Source organism: Choloepus didactylus, chromosome 4 (assembly GCF_015220235.1).
Source record: "Choloepus didactylus isolate mChoDid1 chromosome 4, mChoDid1.pri, whole genome shotgun sequence".
Lineage (NCBI taxonomy): Eukaryota > Metazoa > Chordata > Mammalia > Pilosa > Megalonychidae > Choloepus > Choloepus didactylus.
The window spans coordinates 67,129,155-67,150,886 of record NC_051310.1 but is presented as its reverse complement, the minus strand read 5'-3'; the positions used below and the strand labels follow the sequence as shown (position 1 = coordinate 67,150,886).

The following is a 21,732-nucleotide window of genomic DNA, read 5'->3' as shown; positions in this document are numbered from 1 at the left end:
CTCTTTTTTTTTTTTTTTTTTGTCTTTCTACATTTTTTTGCCTCTTCCTCTTTCTTTGTAGAAGAAATGAAAATGTCCTTATATAGATAGTGGTGGTGAATGCACAACTATGTGATTATACAGGGAACCATTCATTATTTACCTAGGATGAATGCATCATGTGTGAATAAAACTGTCTAAAAAATAAACAGAGGGATACAAGTGCTGGAGAAGATGTGGAGAAAGGGATGTACCTAACCACCATTGGTGGGGAAGTAGAATGGTGCAGCCCATCTGGAGGGCAGTGTGGTGGTTCCACAGGAAGCTAAGCTGGGGTTGCCATATGGTCCTGCAACTCAGTTCTTGGGTATTTACTTGGAAGAAAAGAAAAAAGGGACACAAATGGACATTTGCACAATGGGGTTCATGGTGTCAGTATTCATGATTTGCAGTAGATGGAAGTGGCCTAAGGGTACATTGACTAATGAACAGAATGGCGAACTGTGGTGTATACATACAATGGAATATTGAGCTGCTACAAGAAGGAATGAAGTTGTGAGGTGAATGGACATTGAGGGCAGTATGTTGGGTGAAACAAAGCAGAAATGAAAAGAAAAACATTATAATGCCTCACTAATATGGACTAACTATAATGTTCAAACTCTGAGACCTGAGCCTGAGAGTATAGGTTATCAAGGGAAGGCTTACTGTAAAGGTTCCTAAGCTCTTACAGCAGTTACATCTATTCCTGAGTTGTAATGGTTATTTCTAAATTCTGAGATGCTGAGCTCTTTGTGTATAGCCTGGTCAGTCCCTGGAACTTTGGGTATCTGTGTGACACCTGAGACTCAGAGCCAGAGTCTGGCAGTGATGAATGTCAGCTTTACCCCATACAGCAAATTTTAAGGAGTCTTAAAAAAGAGATCAGACTTTAATTAGAGATATGAATGAATGGACTTGGTTAGGGCTAAGGTAAATCAGGCTAAAGGGTAAGGGATGATAGTGATAGTGTTTTTAAAACTTCAACTTCTCTGTGAGACCAAAGGAAGAGATGTTTATTAGGTGCAAAATCTATATTGTTTGTAACACACTATATGATTTAACTGGTATGGTCAGCTTATTCAAACAACATAATTAAATGGAACATTGAATAGGGAGTGAAATCTGGTTGGTTTGTACAAATTAGTGTGAAGGTCCAGTACATCCCAGAGTAATTTTGGCAGAGAATAAATATGTATCTATAAAGGCCCCTTGAGGAACTGGGGGGAAATGTGGAAATATTAAATTTCCCCACCTGGGGAATTATGATATTCTCACAAGCATTGGGGAATTTGAAAGGCCAAGTCCTTTACCTTGGGGCTTTCCCTTATGAAGTTTGTTGCTGCAAAGGAAAGGCTAAGCCTACTTAAAATGGTGCCTAAGTGTCACTGCCAGAGAACCTCTTCTGTTGCACAGATGTGGCCCCTCTCTCTAAGCCAACTCTGCAAGTAAAATCACTTCACTCCCCACTAAGTGAGACATGACTCCCAGGGGTGTAGGTCTCCCTGGAAATGGGGGATATGACTCATGGGGATGAGCTTGGCCCTGGCACCATGGAATTGAGAAAGACTTCTTGGACCAAAAGGGGGAAGACAAATGAAACAAAATATAGTTCAGTGGCTGAAAGATCTCAAATAGAGTTGAGAGATCATTCTGGAGGTTATTCTTATGCATTATATAGATACCCCATTTTAGTTTTTAGTGTATTGGAATAGCTGGAGGGAAAAACCTGAAACTGTTGAACTGCAACCTGGTAGACTTTATTCTTGAAGATGATTGTATAACTATGTAGCTTACACTGTGTGACTGTGTGATTGTGAAAACTTTGTGGCTCCCATTCCCTTTATACAGTGTATGGACAGATGAGTAGAAAAATGAGGACAAAAAGTAAATGAATAAAAGGGAGGGATGGGGATGTGGGATGTTTGGGGTATTCTTTTTTACTTTATCTTTAATTTTTTTCTTTTTTGTGTGTGTTAATGAAAATGTTCAAAAATTGATTGTGGTGATGAATGCACAACTATATGGTGGCACTGTGAACAACTGATTGTACAACATGGATGACTGTATGCTATGTGAATATATCTCAATAAAATTGAATTTTTTTAAAAAAGCAATTGACCATAATTTTTTTAATTAAAAAAATTTTTAAAGTGGTAAGTCTCCCCTCATAAAAAAATAACATAAGAACAAATCCTACTTGCTTTGAACTCTGGAAGATAATAGATACTGGAGAAGGACTCCAAAAACACTGAATCATAGAAAAAGGAAAAAAACACCAAGAAAATGTAGTAGTTCTGTAACACAGACCTGCCAGTCCAGTCCCCTCCCACTCATTTGGTCTAGCATAACTTAAGAGTCACAAAGAGGCAGCATGGCCTGGGGACCCCTGCCATGGATTCAGACTATAGAACCACAGCAGCAAGTTAGAACTGCAAGCATATCCAGGCACAGGGAACCAAGTCCACAGAGACCCAGGGCTTCCATTTTGGAAACTCCTTCCATTTTGGAGACACTGAAGTGTTCTGTGACCATAGGAATACAAAGGAGCCCACAGGAAATAAGAGACCTGTGGTGGAACTGTTGGCAAGACTGTACATATTGAACTCAGTCTCTGATTGCTGGACACCTAACTGAAAAAATGGGCCTCTTTGAACATTGACCCAATCTTGCTCGCTAGGGTAGGATAACTTAATGGAGAAGTTACTGTAGTCAGAAAAGCTTCACAAAATAAAAGGGAACTGTAAGGAAGAATGGGTCCCAGGACTGAACATTGTAATGAAAAGGGTGCACTGTATGAGAAAGAGAAGTGAAACAAATCATAGGAACTGGGGATAAAATTCTGAAAAAAAAAAAAAAAAAAGAACAGATCAGGAGTCTCAGAGAAAGAACAGAGGAGGAAGGAAAGATTTCTCATGGAGGTGAAACAATTGTATTTAAAAGGGCAATTGTAAAGTTTCACTGAGTGTCCTGGGCAAGAACCAGGAGCAGAAAACCTGAGAAATCTGAACAGTTAAACACAGGCAAAATTTAAAGTTTAAAGTAAGCTGTACCAAGCATCAAAGAACAGATTTAACACATAGCCAATCTAAAAAAAAAAAAAAAAAAAAAAAAACCCTAGGCAAGAGGGAGAAACTTTCACTCAAAGTTAGCAAATCAAAATAATCAGATGTCCAGACATCAGCAAAATAATTACAATAATTACAAGACATACTGAGTGTGCCAGTTCGGATGTATTATGTCTCCAAAATGCCATGTTCTTTAATGCAATCTTGTGGAGGGAGAGGTATTAGTGATGATTAGGTTAGAATCTTTGGATTAGGTTGTTTCCATGGAGATGTGACCCACCCCACTGTGGGTAACACCTCTGGTTAGATTATTTCCATGGAGGTGTGGCTCCACACATTCAACATGGGTCTTGATTTAATCACTGGAGTCCTATGAAGGAGCTCACAAACAGAAGGAGCTCAGAGCAATTGAGAGAGACATTTTGGAGATGGCCATTGAAAGCAGACTTTTGCTAGCCCAGAGTGTGGTCCAGAGAAGCTAAGAGAGGACAAAATGCCCCAAGAGCAACATTTTGAAGAATGCACAGAAGTTGAGAGAGGAGCTGGAACACAACATGGGACCAACCAACAAGAGATTTTCTGGATGCCATCAGTCATCCTTCAGTGAAGGTACCCTTTGTCGATGTCTTACCTTGGACACTTTTATGGCCTTAAGACTATAACTTTGTAACCAAATAAACCCCCTTTATAAAAGCCAATCCATTTGCTAAAAGCATTAGCAAATGTTATGCAAAATACATTTAGAACACAGGATGATGTGACTCAGTCAAGAGAACAAATTAAAACTTCAGAGGAGACACAGACTTTGGAACAACCAATAAAGAAGTTCAAACAAATCTCCTAAGTGAATTCAAGAAGATGAAGGAAAATACGAGTAGAAATAAGCTAAATATGGATATAGAGCTAAAAAATATTAAGAAGACAATGTGTGAGCAGAAAGGAGAATGAGAAAGTTTTAAAAGAAACCTAACAGATCAACATGGCAATGTAAGACATCTACTGAAAACCTTTTCCCAGAGACCCAGCAACAAAAAACGACAATTTTCACTTGCTCAGAACTCTGGAGGAAGGTAAAGACTGGAGAAGGATCCCACAAATGCTGAATCAAAGAAAGGGAAAACATCAGGTAGGAAAGGTCTGTCCCAAACCAGCTAGTCCTCTCCCCTCCCCCTCACTTGGTCCCATATAGGGCTCAGGAAGTGCTGAGGGGCAGCAGCTGGGATCCCTCCCACCAGGGACACAGACCATAAAATCTCTCACAGCAGTGAGACAGATCCCAACCTATATCCAGAATGAGAGACCTAAGTACACAGGGACCCATGCAGGACTCAAGCTGATAGAGAGGGTGGAATATAAAAGGGCAGCAAGGAGGAGTTTCCAAAATGGAAGACTACAGAGGGAATGGCAGAACCTTTCCCCAAAACAGCAAGTAGCCAGGCACAAAGTGCCTGAATCAACTGTTTAGAGACCTGGGGGCAGAGGAGGACACTCAAGGCCCAGGTCAGTGAGGGACAAAGGGTCTAAAAAAATGTGGACAGAGACCGTGTTTCCAGCCCTGGGTCCTGGTGCCCTTTCCCCACCCTTGAAGGAAACAGCAGCAGGAGGCCCAATCCTTGCCTGGGGGATGGCTGCCCACTGAAGCAGCTGGGGGAATACTCTGCCACAAATAAAGTGGGAGACAGCCCCACATTGGACCAGATCTTGGCCAGCAAAGTGAGGCACAGGAACCCCACAGTTTCAGCCCTGCCTAGTCAAACACTGCTAGGCTCCATGAGATAAAGAGCTTCTGAGGATGATTAAGTAACCAAAGAGTGCCATCTGCTGGGCAGGCCGGAAAGTGCAGGGGAAAACTACAGGGCTTTTCAGAGCCTCTGCAGATCCTACCCCAGGCACACTGGAGCTGGTCTATTCCCCATGCCTGGGAACTTGGCCCTCTTTTGGCTGAAAAATATGGATGATGCAACTGTCAAAGCAGTACCCTAATACAAACGCAAATCCTAGAGAGGAGAGGGAAACCAATCTTCAGAATAGACCCATCAAGATAATCAGAGGACCAGATATCAGCAAAAAATGACAAGGCACACTAAAATGCAAGAAGAAATGGCACAGCCAAAGGAACAAATCAAAAAGTCAGCAGACACTGTCACCATTTTCTTAGGCTTCAACCCACCTGCACACAGCCAGACAATAAAACTCCTTTTGATTGAGTTTTCATCTCTTCTCTTCTCAATTGAAAAACCTAACACATATTGGTGCCAAAACCTGGGGATCGAGAAAAGAGATGAAACCTCCATAGGGTGGGTCAGAACCCATTTGCCTGACTTCAACATCCAACACCGGTGAATCATCTATGGTTGAAGAGAAAGTGCCTTCTCTCTCCAGCACTCTCTTTCTGTGTTGTCCAGGACAACATTCACGGGAATCCTAGTGCTAGCTGAGAGTTGCTTCATTCACGTCCGGGACCCTGGGGATGAGTAGGACAATGGGGCACCTTCATCCACTACTCCATCACTGCTTTGGGGCTTGGGAACTCTCAAGGAGGGATGCCCTCTTGATTGTTCCTAAGCTTGGGGGCTGGGATTTCTCCTTACCCTATAAACCTCAAAGAACTCGGCCTCAGGATAAATCTAAAACCTAAGAAGTTCATTTTCTATTGTAATTCTGCCTAGCCACAATATCTACCTGGCCACAGCACCACCTGGCCAGAAAATGGAACCCTTGTTCCCCCAATTTTTTTAACCTTGAAAATTACTGTCAGCATCTTGGCAAACGGAGTTAAGTCCCACATGTCCAGGCCATTTGCAACCTGCACAGGCACCCTCATCTCCCTCCCTCTCTCTGTCCTTCTCTCTGCCAAACTTGTTCCACTAATCAAATCCTTCTCCTCCTCCTCCTCCCAACTCTTTCTTCAATCCTTCCAAAACTTTGTCCTCAATTCTCCTTGAGCTCCCCACCTGGCTTCATCCCCCAGCCTTCACTGCACTTGGCACCTGCCCAGCCCTGCTGCCATGCCCCACCCCCACCAGGCCATAGCTGCAGCTGCTGTAATTCCCCTCCTACTCCTCCCTATGCTGCCCCTCCTAGCCAAGCTGAAACTGCTGTTAAATCCATGGCCCGTAAATAACCACCCCCATCTCTAGATTCCACCTCAGAGTCTCAACCCTTCTTTCCTTCCCCATGAAGGACCTGCTGCTCTTGACCTCAGCCTATCCGCCCCTTGCAAGAAGTGTCTGGACCAGAAGGGCCCATCTGCAGCCATGTTCCCTTCTCTCTTTCTGACCTTTCCCAAACTAAACAGTGCCTAAACTCATACTCCCAAAAAAAAACACTTCTCCTTTTCTTTTTCATCTCAGAAAAGTCATACTCTAAAAAAACTCTGCCCTTTTTTCTCTCCTGTCTCAGAAATGCCATAGTGTGCTACGCTAATCTCTACCCTGACAAGCCAGAGGCTACCCTACTCCTAAATATGCAGATATCAATTACTAACAAAAGCCAAGACTAACTCTAAAATGCAGGCATGCCAATTACTAACCTTAAAGAAAAAAAAAAAAAAAAACTTCAAGCCCTGTCTGCTTTGCAAACAGTGAAGCCACTCTCAGGGCCCTCCCAGCCAGAGAACATCAAACTCCTACAGCCAATCCTATCCACGGCTTTAGCTCCTCAATCTCCTGGGGTTTGCCATGGACAACTGAAAATGCCCAGGTACTGAAAAGGCTCTAGTCACCACCATCACTCTTGTGAAACCTTGGTTAATAGTCTCAGTCATAGGTAAATGTCAGGCCCCAGAAAACGAGTCTAACATATAGAAGGAATGTCTGATCCATGGGCCCTGCTGCTTATCTCAGAAATACCAGGTGTGCCATAAACTAAGGGTTGAAGGCTGTTTTAGGAATCCCAGTCACAGTGTCACCTAGACTCCAGGGGGCAGACAAGGCAAGATCAGATGTCCCCATAAAGAGGAATGACCGCAAACAAGCCAAAAGGTCTGCTTCCTCCACATAGATAATATAGTGCACAACAAAGAAGAGTAGTGTGTTAAAACCCTAGTAACCAGTCAGCAGAAACTGATAAGCACTCACCCAATCGAGGCCCAGAACATACTCAGCAGGACCTTCCCCCCAATACCCAACGTGGGTTTTTCCTTTAAAAAATGCTGCTCTCAGATAGAGGGCTGGAGCCATTTTTCCTTTCTTTCTTTTCTGATGGCTCCCACCTGCTTTCTTCTGCTTTCTTCCTCTAATAAACCTTAAATTCTCTACTTAAACCATGACTCGCTGCATTTGTGTGGATTCTTGTATGGCTCTAAACCTAACATTAAATGCATTTCATTCCTTTAAACATGACAGCCACTTACTCTGCTCAGTCTTTATTATGGGAATCTCTAGGCCCCTGCAAAACCCTCCACTGCCTTAAGCCCTCCATAGTATACATTTTTCTTATTCCTTCTTAATAATCTCAAAATTTCTCACTCCTATCTTGGGAATTCTTATTAAAATTACGTATTTCTATTTTAATAATGCATTAACTAAAGTGTTTTAAATATTTAGCATTATTCTAACAAGGTTAATTTTAATGATAATAGTATGTTATAAAATGCTTGCTTAAGAACAGTTTCCAAGATTGGTTTAATAACTTAGATGTAAAGGGTATGAGAGATGTTATATTGAAAGAAAAAGGAAAGTAGTTTATTTAAAAATTCAGGGATGAAACCTAAAGTTGGATACAGAATGTTGCAGAAAGTTTGCAAAAAGAAATTTATTTCTGTGGTCAAAGTTAGAGAATGGTAAAAACTAGCAATATCACTGCTTAATAATAAAACCTCACAACCTAACAAGGCATTTTGCAAAACAGAATGGCATTTAATATTCTAACTGCTGCCCAAGGCAGTATTTGTGCTCTAATTAATATTTGATGTGTGTATATGCCTAATAATTCACAAAATGAAGCCTATGCTCTTAATCATATGCTAAATCACATACAAAGTATTAACCATTTATCTGATAATCCTTTGTTTTGGCTATAGCACCACTTATTAATAGAATTGCTGTCCGTATGTACTAGTTACTTGTACTCTGTTCTTTATTATATTGTTGCAGTAAATTATAAATGCCAAGCCTGTCCTATAGTCAATAAGAACTGTTGTGTGGGGTGAATTCTGGCAGCCCCTGGCACGAGCAAAACAGGCCTGCAGACCTTAGCACACAGCAGTTTGCATGACCTAGGCAGCTAATGCTTAACCTATCATATTTGTAAGCCAGTAAAGAGATAATAGAAATTAACCTTACAATGTAACTTTAAAACACGAAATGGAAAGTAAGCAGGAACTGAAAAACCCTTGGTCTCACAAAAGAGCAAGATATAAATGTACCCCCCAGATCTCCCACTGTCATATGTTAATCTAGTTCTCCTGCTTCCTGGTTCCCACATGTTACCACTCATGAGGTTATCTATAATTCTCCTTCCTATAATTCTCCTCTCCTTCCTGCATCACCCCCATGTCACAGGACCCAGTTTCTGCATCTGTGTTCTCCCATCCTTAGGAATGCCTTTGTCTTAAACCCTTATGGCTTGCTTCATTGCTTTTTTAGGCATGTGGCTGCCTTCCCTGTGAATGCTGCACCCACTAGTGAGAAAGCACCATCATAATCTATCTCTACATGACATCTCACCCTCTGTACCAAACACTGCCACATTGCTCCAACACCATATGACAATTCATTTTTTTTTAAGGGAAATAGTCTGAGATTCCATATGTCAACTTTTATAATCCTCTATCAGGACAGGACCATGAGGGGAGCTTGTAAAGTATGTTATCTTAAAGGTAAAATGGAAGCTTATAAAGTATTTTATCTTAAAGGTAAAATAAGAAATAAATCCTTTTATCTCAAGTAGTCAAACCTCTACAACTTAAAGTGTCAAAAAGTCTCAGGAATAAAAATCCCCTAAACCCAGCCTCTGAGCCCACCAGACCTATAGCAAATGGGAACATGGGAACTAAAAGGATCCCTGTTCCTTTTCCTACAACAGCCTCTCTAGGGAAATTTTCTGAAAACCCCTCCAAATTTATGGAGGAGTTCAAAAATTTAGTCTTAACTTAAGAGTTTACTTGGGAAAACATTCAGGTTATTCCTTCCTCCTGCTGCACTCCTGAAAAAAAAAGTGGAGGATCTGAGCAGAAGTGCAAGTACATGCAGATAAACTGCAAGGGAAACAGCCCATGCAGTACAGGGCTGGGACTGAAGCTGTCAAATGGGACAATAAACTTGAAAGCAAAGAACAATATAATTACTTGCCTAACAGAAGGTAAAAGAAAGTCATGTTAAATACCTAATTTATAGGATAATCAGCCTCGGGACCTCAAACACCTATGATTGACCTTATGAATACTGCCCTTTCTGTCTTTAAAAATTGGGACTGCCTGCAGAGGAGGAGAGAGCAAGATGGGACTGGATAAGGCAAGGCTCATAGCTTTAGCTGTAAATGGTAATTAACCATCTCAAGGTCTCAAGGGCAGAAGACACCAGGAACCTGCCATCAATGCAGAGAGACAGAGCACTGGAAATGAGAGTACCCCCAAGGATGAAAGGAGCCTTGAGAACAGAAAGCCAGAACACTGGGTCTGAGAGTACATTGAGCCCCCAAGGGGGAGCAACTCCTCTCCAAAAGCCTGTTGGCTATCCCTGGCAGGACAAAAAGGGGCCCAGGGCAAATGGCTCCCTGGATCTCACCAAAGAACATTGAGATCATTGAGCCCTGGGTGTCTCTTTATGTGGTGAGTAAAACTGCTAATTTTTTAACTCATATGGAAGCCACCTATCCTGTCTTAACCTCTCCCTCTAGCCCCCTCTCCTCTAAAACCTGTCCCATAGTAAGAGTAGATAAAAATCTTGAGCTCAAGCCTTTACCCTTCCTCTCCCTTGCCAAATTGGGAAAAACCTGTACATTTGCTTAATAATTGAACTTTAAAAGAGAATATAGACATCATAAAATGAGCTAAAGAAAATGCAGCTAACAACACATTCTAGCTTAGCTCTCTCCTATTCTACTTCTCCGTGTTTATTCTGGGGCCTTGTTTCTTACAACTTCTAACCAGGTTTATTCACAGAACTGTTCCAGCTGTGACAAACCAGGCTATTCCTCTAATGAAAATACCCTTACCAACCACTACCCCACAACAGACTATAGGGACAACTCTATGTCCCCAACCAGCCAGAAGCAGATACTGAAGCACCAATCTGCATCCTTCAGCATCCCTAGAAAAATAAAAGCCTGGAATGTTAGGTTCAGGCTCTGGGCCCTCACCCCACCCCCATCCTTAGGAATTTTGCCATAGAGCCACCATCCCTCACCCCACCCTAGGAACCCTCTGCAATAAGCCACCGCCCACACCCTTAGGAATCCTGAATATTAAAATTTTAAACTTTCCTGCTTCCAAGCCCCTGCTTTCAAACCAGCCAATGGAAACTTGCCAACTACCCCCTTTCCCAAAAGTAGCCACTGAGAAACTGCATACCTAGGCCTGCCAGCCTCCTTTTCCCTGGATGAAGGACATCCCACCAACCATCCTTTATAAGCCCTACTGTCCCTTGGTTTGGGGCTGTTGCAATTTTCTTAGGCTTCAGCCCACCTGCACATGGCTGGACAATAAAACTCCTTTTGATAGAAAAAAAAAAGTCAGTGGAGGCACAGAATCAGGAACAATTAATCAAAGATGTTCAAACAAATTTCCTGAATTAATTCAAGAAGTTAAAGGAAAATATGCATAAAGAGATAAATGATATTAAAAAGACACTAGAAGAACATAAAGAAGAATTTGAAAGAATACATATAAACATACATACATAGAAAAATAACAGACATTATGGCAATAAAAGACAGTGTCAATGAAATATAATACATACTAGAGACACAGCAGCAAATTTAAAGAGGCAAAAGAAGAATCAGTAAACTAGAAGACAGATCAATCTAATTCAAACAGACAAGAGGAAAAATGGAAAAAAATGAGCATGGTCTTAGGGAAATGATTGACAACATAAAGTGCACAAACATATGCATCACGGGTATCCCAGAAGGAGAAGAGAAGGGAAAAGGGTCATGAATACTATTCAAAGAAATAATGGCTGAAAATTTCCCAACCCTTAAAAAGACATAAATATGCAAATCCAAGAAGCCCAAGATACTCCAAGCAGAATAAATCCAGTTAGACCCACTACAAAACACATGGTAATCAAAGTGTCAAATGCCAAAGAGGAGAAAAATCTGAAGACAGCAAGAGAAAAGTTATTTACCATATACAAGGGAAGACAAATAAGTACTGATTTCTCCTCAGACACCACAGAGGCAAGAAGTCAGTGGTACAATATATTTAAGATACTGAAAGAGAAAAATGGTCAGGTAAGGATTCTCTATCCAGCAAAGCTGTCCTTCAAAAATGAGGGAGAGTTTAAAATATTCACAGATAAACAGAAGCTGAGAGAGTTCATTAATAAGAGACTGGTCCTACAAGAACTACTAAAGAGAGCCCTGCCAGATGAAAAGATGAGAGGTCTGGAGGAGGGTACAGAATTGTAGAATATTAGTAAGGGTACCTTAAAGAATAAAAAGAGAGAAAAAAATAGACCTGACTAATAAAAACCGAAGGATAAAATGGTTGAATCAAGAACTGGCTTTACAGTAATAACTTCAAATGTTAATGGATTAAACTCTCCAATCAAAAGACAAAGATTAGCAGAATGGATTAGAAAATATGACCCCTCTATATGCTGTTTACAAGAGACTCATCTTAGACCCAAAGATGCAAATAAATTGAAAGTGAAAGGATGGAAAAAGATATTCCATTCAAGTAGTAACCAAAAAAAAGCTGGGGTACCTATACTAATATCAGACAAAATAGACTTTAAATGCAAAAATGTTATAATAAATGAAGATGGACACTTTAAATTAATTGTACTGGTTTGAATCTTTTATGTACCCCAAAAACCATATTCTTTTAATCCAATCTTGTGGGTCCAGACATATTGTAGGTGAGATCTTTTTTTTTCTTTTTTTCTTTTTTTTTTTTTTTCATTTTTATTGAGATTGTTCAGATACCATACAATTATCCAAAGATCCAAAGTGTACAATCACTTGCCCCTGGGTACCCTCATACAGCTGTGCATCCATCACCACACTTAATTTTTGTTCAATTTTTAGAAAATTTTCATTACTCCAGACAAGAAATAAAGTGAAAGATGAAAAAAGAAAAAAGGAAACTCTAATCCTCTCCTATCCCTAGCCAACCCCCCTCAATTGTTGACTCATAGTATTGGTATAGTACATTTGTTACTGTTTATGAAAAAATGTTGAAATACTACTAACTGGAGTATATAGTTTGCAATAGGTATATATTTCTTCCCTATATGCCCCTCTATTATTAACTTCTAATTGTATTGCCATACATTTGTTCTGGTTCATGGAAGCGATTTCTAATATTTGCACAGTTGATCATGGACATTGCCCACCATAGGATTCAGTTTTATACATTCCCATCTTTTGACCCCAACTTTCCTTCTGGTGACATATATGACTCTGAGCTTCCTCTTTCCACCTCATTCACACACCATTCGGCGCTGTTAGTTATTCTCACATCTTGCTACCAACACCCCTGTTCATTTCCAAACATTTAAGTTCATCCTAATTGAACATTCTGCTCATACTAAGCAACCACTCCCCATTCTTAAGCCTCATCCTATATCTTGGTACCTTATATTTCATGTCTATGAGTTTACGTATTATAATTAGTTCCTATCAGTGAGACCCTGCAATAACTGTCCTTATGTGTCTGGCTTCTTTCACTCAGTATATTGCCCTCGAGGTTTTGTCATTAACCCATTTTTTTTTAAATATGGTTTTGTTCACTCACTATACATTCCATCCTAAGTAAATAATTGATGGTCCTCTGTATGGTCATATATTTATGTGTTCACCACCTTCACCACTCTCTATATAAGGGCATCTACCTTTCTTCCACAAGGCAGGAGGGAGAGTCAAAGAAGGTAGATTGGCAAAAGAAAGAGGGAAAAAAAATGACAGCTAGGAAGCAGCAAAAGGAAAAATAACCTTAAATCAAAGTAGAATAAAGAATCAGACAATACCACCAATGTCAAGTGTCTAACATGCCTCCCCTATCCCCCCCTCTTATCTGCACTTACCTTGGTATATCACCTTTGTTACATTAAAGGAAGCATAATACAATGATTCTATTAGTTACAGTCTCTAGTTTATGCTGATTTCATCCCTCCCCCAATGCCTCCCCATTTTTAACACCTTGCAAGGTTGACATTTGCTTGTTCTCCCTCGTAAAAGAACATATTTGTACATTTTATCACAATTGTTGAATACTCTAGATTTCACCAAGGGTGAGATCTTTTGATTACTTGGTTTCCATGGAGATGTTACCCACCCAATTGAGGGAGAGACCTCTTGATTAGATTATTTCCATGGAGATGTAACCCTGTCCATTCAAGGTGGGTCTTAATTAGTTTAATGGCATCCTCTGTGAGAGGATAAAAGGCAGAGACATTTTGAAGAGAACTCAGAGATGCTTAGAGGAAAACTCCCAGAGACATTTTGGAGAAAGCCATTTTGAAACTGGAGCCTTGGAGGGGACTAGCAGATGTCATCATGTGCCTTCCCATGTGACAGAGGAATCCTAGATGCCATCAGCCTTTCTTCAGTGAAGGTATCTTCTTGTTGATGCCTTAGATTGGATACTTTCATGACCTCAAAACTGTACATTTGTAACCTGATAAATCCCCTTTATGAAAGCCAATCCATTTCTGGTATTTTGCATTCTGGCAGCTTTAACAAACTGGAACATTAATAAAAGGGGAAATTCACCAAGAAGAAATAACAATCATAAATATTTATACTTCTAATCAAGGAGCCCCAAAGTACAAAACTGAAGGGAGGAATAGAGGAACCTACCATAATAGTGGGAGACATCAACACACCATTGTCTCCAATAGAGAGAACATCTAAACAGAGGATCAATAAAGAAACAGAGAATCTAAATAATATACTAAATGAACTAGATCTAACAGACATATAGACAACGTTGCATCCTAAAACAGCAGAATAAACATTCTTCTAAGTGCTCATGGAAAATTCTCCAGGATAGACCATATGCTTGGTCTTAATAAATTTAAAAAGATTGAAATTAAACAAAGCACTTTCTCTTATCATAACAGAATGAAGCTGGAAATCAATAACAAATGGAGAACCGGAAAATACACAAAAATACAGAGGTTAAGCAACATGCCAACAATAAGTGGGTCAAAAAAGAAATTGCAAGAGAAATCAGTAAATATCTTGAGACAAATGAAAATGAGAACACAACATATTAAAACATATGGGATGTGGTGAAGGCAGTGCTGAGAGGGAAATTTATAGCCCTAAGTGCCTACATTAAAAATATCAGTGGTGACAATACCAGCAGCCTCTCTGTCCTGAGAACCCATAGAATGTTCCTCATGTTTCAGTAAATCAGAAAAAGAAAGGGGAACATGAACAAAGCACTGCTCCAGGGCGACATGTCAGGAAAACCATCCTGCACATTCCTCTGAGGCAGGACTGAGAGCAGTATGAAAAATGGAAGGAAACGAGGTCATGCTTGATGCAGTTGGGCTATGAGGAGACTTCCAAGTAAGAAGAAACAAACTACATGAGGTGGTTTCAGAGTCTGGGCCAACCTAGCCAGCAGGGGTAGCCTGCAGGGATGAGGGAAGTTCAGAGCGTGTAGGAGGCAGGAGCAGATCAGAGCCACAGGGACAGGAGCAGGTCAGAGCCTGTAGGAGGCAGGAGCAGGTCAGAGCCTCAGGGACCAGGAGCAAGTCAGAGCCGCAGGGACCAGTAGCAGGTCAGAGCCACAGGGACCAGGAGCAGGTCCGAGCCACAGGGACAGGAGCAAGTCAGAGCCACAGGGACCAGGAGCAGGTGAGAGCCACAGGGACAGGAGCAGGTCAGAGACTGTAGGAGGCAGGAGCAGGTCAGAGCCACAGGGACCAGGAGCAGGTCAGAGCCACAGGGACCAGGAGCAGGTCAGAGCCGCAGGGACCAGTAGCAGGTCAGAGCCACAGGGACAGGAGCAGGTCAGAGCCATGGGGACAGGAGCAGGTCAGAGCCACGGGGACCAGGAGCAGGTCAGAGCCTCAGGGACAGGAGCAGGTCAGAGCCACAGGGACCAGGAGCAGGTCAGAGCCGCAGGGACCAGTAGCAGGTCAGAGCCACAGGGACAGGAGCAGGTCAGAGCCATGGGGACAGGAGCAGGTCAGAGCCACGGGGACCAGGAGCAGGTCAGAGCCTCAGGGACAGGAGCAGGTCAGAGCCACAGGGACCAGGAGCAGGTCAGAGCCACAGGGACAGGAGCAGGTCAGAGCCACGGGGACCAGGAGCAGGTCAGAGCCTCAGGGACAGGAGCAGGTCAGAGCCACAGTGACCAGGAGCAGGTCAGAGCCTCAGGGACCAGGAGCAGGTCAGAGCCACAGGGACAGGAGCAGGTCAGAGCCACAGGGACCAGGAGCAGGTCAGAGCCACGGGAACCAGGAGCAGGTCAGAGCCTCAGGGACAGGAGCAGGTCAGAGCCACAGGGACAGAAGCAGGTCAGAGCCACAGGGACCAGGAGCAGGTCAGAGCCACAGGGACAGGAGCAGGTCAGAGCCCCAGGTCTGAGCATGCCAGCAGTGCTCGGGAAAAGTGGCAGGGCTGATCCGGGACGGGTGTGTGCTGCTGCCTCAAGCACCGACAGTCCTCCTGCCTCTCTTTGCCCACCTAATCCCCTCCAAATCCCCCCTGCCACTGCCTTGCTCTGATTCTCACTCCCACACTCCACCCCCGCTCCCACCGGGGCCTGCCCCAGGCAGCTCGTCCTAAGATGAAAGCCACACAGACACTGGGCGGTGCGGCGGAGCGCTCACGTCAGGGCACACAAAGAGCACTTGTTCCCGTGGAATGTGCACTTTCTGCTCCATGTGACAGGTAGAAGTGCCAGGTGGCACCACCGGGGAACCGAAGGCGTTCGGCCGAGCTGCAGCTCAGGGGAGGGTGGCGCCACCCATGTCCCCCACCACTCAGGTTCTGCCAGGGGGTGGTGGTCCGGGGCTGTGTCCTCCACGTGCCTTCACGTCCAGCCCTCCCATTTCCAGCCGTGAAGCCTTGGATGAGACTAGCCTCTCTGTGCCTCAGTTTACCCACCCATGGCTCAGGGTTTTTGTGAGATTCGGAGTAAAAATCAGAGTGCCTTGCCTGGCTCAACAGGCTCTGAAGGCAAAATGACCATAGTGATAATCCTCCGGCCCAGCCACAGACGCCCTGATGTCCCCAGAGCCCCAGGAGGTGTCTTAAAGCTGAGCTGACCACCGAGAAGCTGGCAGGCTTCACACTAGGGCCCTGGAGAGCACCAGGAGGGGAGGGGGCTTCCCTGGGGGCAGACAGACCCTGCCCTCAGCTTCACCATCCCGGAGGCTACGGGCAAGGGTCACAGGGCTGAGCTCTGATGTGTTTTTAGCTCTGGAATAGTCAACTAAAGTGATTTATTCCAGGGCATGACAGCAAGCCCAGGTTCAAGCCGGCTGGGGCCTCTGGGCCCTGGCCCTCCCCTCACCCCTGGGCTGGGGAGGCCCTTGACCTTGCCTCGTTCCTCCTTTCTGTCTGCCCTTGCTTTAGCTGCCTCTGGGTCCAGAATACTGAAAGGAAGAAAGAGAAACCAGGCGATCCTCTGAATGTGGGAAACTGCTCTCCTTCCCCCTTCTGAGCTGAGAGTCCCCAGTTTACATGCCCTGCTCCCAGGCTTCCTCAGCAATCACACCCTCTGAACCTGAGGACAGACCCCTGCCCAGGATCGGGGGTGGGAAAGCCCTGCTGCAGTGAAGACACAGGCCCAAGGGTGAGAGAGCCCACCCAGGTCCATCCTGGCCTCCAGCCTGCCCCCTCCTCACTGCACCCCCCTTGGACTGCACCTTCCTCACTGCCCCCCCAGCCTGCACCCTCCTCACTGCCCCCCCAACCTGCACCCTCCTCACTGCCCCCGCAGCCTGCACCCTCCTCACTGCTCCCCCTCCAGCCTGCACCCTCCTCACTGCTCCCCCTCCAGCCTGCACCCTCCTCACTGCTCCCCCTCCAGCCTGCACCCTCCTCACTGCCCCCCCAGCCTGCACCCTCCTCATTGCCCCCCCAGCCTGCACCCTCCTCACTGCATCCCCCAGTCTGCACCCTTCTCACTGCCCCCGCAGCCTGCACCCTCCTCACTGCTCCCCTTCCAGCCTGCACCCTCCTTACTGCCCCCCCAGCCTGCACCCTCCTAACTGCTCCCCCTCCAGCCTGCACCCTGCTCACTGCCCCCCCCAGCCTGCACCCTCCTCATTGCCCCCCCAGCCTGCACCCTCCTCACTGCCCCCACAGCCTGCACCCTCCTCACTGCCCCCCCCAGCCTGCACCCTCCTCACTGCACCCCCAGCCTGCACCCTCCTCACTGCATCCCCCAGTCTGCACCCTTCTCACTGCCCCCCAGCCAGCACTGCCATCACTGCTCACTCTGAACTTGGGCTGTGTGTGTATCTGTTGCAATCAATAAGTAGGAAATTGAAGGCAATCTTCTGAAAGCCAATAATGGCACATACTGAGAAGATAACCTAGTGGTGCCTAATTATACATTAGAGAGAGATGAGGCATTTGACAATTATACATCGATGTGCTTTAAACATCCTATCTCTTAGGGCAGTTGGAAGCAATTCCAAAAGTCATAATCACAATCCAGAAAAAATACAAAGCCCAGTGAGCGAGATGGTGCAGCTGCTCACCACTCTGATGGGGGATCTGGCCACCAGGTCCCTTCTCATACTTCCAACAGCTAAGGGAGGATGGAAACCCTCTGCCTGCCCTTCAGACCAGTTCCTGGCCCCCTCTTAGGCCACCCTTCTTGTCCCCTGAGCCCCGTGGTTTTTCTCCAACCTTCCTGCCCCTTCCGGCTGCTCCTTCCTTCCCTGGCAGGTGAGAGCTGTGGCCCAGCCAGGCTCAGGATGGGGGACTTCTCCCTTCTAGGAAGGCCTCACCCATGTTTCCATGTCCCATGGGTGACTTCCAACCCCTCCCCAGCCTGGCTCCCGTGTCCAGCCACCTTGTCTCCCTGAATGTCTCCACGGCTCCCAAGCCACATGGGCTGGGTCACCCACCCACCTGGCCCCACCTCCCAGGCCCTCTCTGTGAACCAAGCAGCCCCTCCCCGGCCAGACAGCTGTCCTGTCAGGTGCACCTCCACACACCCCTCCCACCTGGCCAAGCAGCCACTCATGGGCTCCACAATGGCCTCGCCAGCTGCTGAAGCACCCCCATTGCAGCAGCTCTCCACCGCGCGGCTGCAGTGATCCTTCCAGAACACACGTGGGATCAAGTGGCTACCCTCTTGACCACCTCTCTGTCCATCCACTGCTCTCAGCACAGAGATGGGTTTTCTCTGCTGCCCCTCGCCCCCCTCGGCCCCTCTGCCTGAGGGCCGGGGCCTCCCCTAACCCATAACTCCTAACGTCCTCAGACCTCAGCTGTCCTGACAGAGTAGCCAGGACTCCTCAAATGGCAAGAACCATCGCGTCTACTCTTCAGTGTAATACAACTGTAGGAACCTGCTTGATACCTGACTTGCACAACTGCACTCAAGCTTTGGTGAACTAAATTTTTAACAACAACCAGATCTAATGCAGCTTATTCACTCAGGATTAGCACCTCTGAGAGCAACGGTAGAGCAGAGGCGGTTAAGTCTCCAGGTCCAAGGCGCAGGCCCCTGCCTTCTGGACCAGGGCTTAGATTATAATGTACCAACTTGTACCCAGGAGGGAGTAACTGCCAATTGCCAACAGCCTCCTCTTTCCTTTTCCTCACTCACTTACCTTAAGCCAACGCACCATGCACCGGGTCACTCTTCTCAAAGTTAACTGGGCATCAGAATCATCCGGGGGGCTTTCCAAGTGAGCAGAGGGCAGTCCCCACCCCCACCCTGGCTCTGATTCACCCTGGACAGCCAGAGGAGGCCCCAGTCTCGGGATTTCCACACACAGGGATGCCAAGTGCTCAACCTGCATGTCCTTGGAAAGAGACAACTGCATTAAAGTCCATTTGATCTCACCATGTGTGAACGGAGTAAAGAAAAGAGGCTTTGGGGGGGGTTGCTTTTCCACACTGGTGCATTCCATTCCAAAGAAACACCTAACACAGTGGGAGGAGATGTCACCCTGGAGTTCAAATGCAACGTCTAAACTCTAAATAGTATTAAAAAGTTGCCTTCTTTATCGTCCACAGCCCACCCTCAGGAAGGCCGCGGCGGCTGGTCCCTACTGGGCCCCTGGAACAGTCTCACTGCCAGGAGGCTTTGAAAGCAGCTGTTAGGTGGTTGCCAAGCTCACCATTCAATTCAGAAACCTCTTTTGGTGTAATGTGCCCGGGCATTCCTACAGCTATTTAATCTGTACACATTGCCCAGTTTTCCTTACATGCACTTCCCTGCTTTCGTGAAACAACTCAGAACAGGCTTACTTCCACCCTGCCTGCCACCAGGCTCACCCATCATGCTCTCCCAATTAACAGAGCATTTTCCCTTTACCTGAAGATTCCTGAAGATTCCTTCTTGAAGAGGGAAACTTAGGATCCAAACTGCTGGCTCTGAAAGATGAAGGGTGCGCATTCCCTGGGGAAGGAGGACTGAGCTCAGCCGGCCTGAGAGGCGGTGCCCAGGGGTGGCAGAGCAGCCCCGCCCCCAGAGCGGCACGGGGGACCCTCCCCTGGCCGAGGAATGCGGGGACTGTGGGAGAAGTTCAGGAGGGAGCAGGGGGAGGCTCAGCGGAGCCGCGGAGCTGCCTGCGCAACCCAGAGAGGGAGAGCAGGAAACGGCTCCCAGGAGATGGCCCTGGGAAGCAGCGGCTTAAGTCTTCACTCCAGGCCCATGACAAGCCTCTGCCCACTTTATAGAAGTTGGCTGCAGGCTTCAGACAGGATTCTCCCCATGAGCAAGCACGGGGAAGATGTGGATTCAGTGGAGTCTGCTCACTTTTTTCTGTTCTACATTTGAAGAGTTCTCTGCTAGAGCTGAAAAAGCCCACCAGCCTTCCGCCAGTGTTCTCATTTCCCTGTTTCCCTCCAGTCTAGGGCTGCAGCCAGGATCACACCTGTGAAAATCGCTGTCTCATACAACGTGCGCACCCACAACCAGTCACACACGCAGAGACACACACCCACCACACAGACACATAAACCACATAGACACACACACCAGACACACAGACACCCACACCCAGATACACAGATGCACACACCCAGACACACAGACTTGCACATGCAGACACACAGACATGCAGACACACACACACACAGACATGAAGAACCAGGCAAATGGACACATACACAAAATACACAGACAAGATACGTGGACAAACAGACACATAGGGAACATAGGCACAAAGACACACACACACAGACACACACGGATTCACACGGCTGCTGTGAGCCTGGCAGCCTTGGTGGGGCCTTAGCCCCCAAGACCCTGCCCAGGTATTGGCAGGAATTAAAGGCTCTTCCTCTGCCCACCATGTAACCAGCGGAACCCAAAAGACTGCCCTCTGGGAGGCAGCTCCCTAGCGTCAGGGCTTATTCACAGCCCTGCTGTGTGGAGGCATCAGAAGGCACAGGCTTTATGACAGAGCCAGGAGAAGGGCTGCCCAGTGGAAAGCCCCAGACCCTGAGCCCAGAGACCTCTACTCGCGGCGGGAGCCCCGGGCCTGTCTGCACATCCCCCACTAACTCCCACCTGACCCCCACCTGTGCAGGTCAGATGTGGACACGCTGCGGGTAGACGGGATACTGTGGCCGGCAGAGCACTGCACACATCCCTCCAGGCCAGCCGTCCCAGGTGCACAATCGCTGAGCCTGAGTCCCCGTCCAGCACCTGGAGGGTGGCCATAGTGTGGAGGACAGTGTGACCAAGCCACCCAGAGAGCATGTGCAGGACACCAAGCAGATGGAAGGTTCTGGGCAGTGCTGACCTGACCTGCGGTGACCGCACGGGAAGCCTGGGCATGGAGGCCTTGTAAGACCAGCAGGGTGACCTCCTGCCCCAACATCCGTGGGCTGGCTCAGGCCGGGCTCACCGCCTGGGTCCCCTTCCCCTCCCCATCCTCTTGGTGTAGCTGCTGAACATTGTGGGTGGGATCAACCCGACTCCAGCTCCAGAGATAGGCTCTAATTAGCCTCAATTGATTGAAGAAATCCCAGTCCTATGCCAATGATCTGCTCAGATCACCAGAGTTGCCCTAATAACCTCACAGCTGGTGGGCGGGAGCCCACCCAGAGCACAGTCAAGGGACCGGGTCCCAGGCATGGGTCAGACCCCAAGGCTCACTCTTCTGCCGACTGCTTTCTGTCATTGGCCAATTCACCCTCTTATCCTTGATGAGCCCAGATCATTTGGGCTTTCTTGTTCTTGTCTGTGAGAGCAGGCACTGGATGCAGATTGTATGACTATTGTCCCTACTCCCTAAGGCTCTTCATTTGCCAGAGCTGCTGTGACAAATACGATGCAATGGGTTGGCTTGAGCAGCAAAACATTGATTGGCTCACAGTTTCCAAG

General features: G+C 46.2%; 1 protein-coding gene across 1 annotated transcript in view; it reads right to left on the bottom strand.

Annotated features, from left to right (window-relative positions):
- The window catches only part of OCA2 (OCA2 melanosomal transmembrane protein), a 386,050-nt gene extending 366,260 nt beyond the window's left edge, over positions 1 to 19,790 (bottom strand). The window contains exon 1 of the mRNA XM_037832810.1: positions 19,714 to 19,790. The gene's annotated coding sequence lies outside the window, so the exon portion shown is untranslated. The remainder of the gene's footprint in view (positions 1 to 19,713) is intronic.
- Positions 19,791 to 21,732: the final 1,942 nt, after the last annotated feature.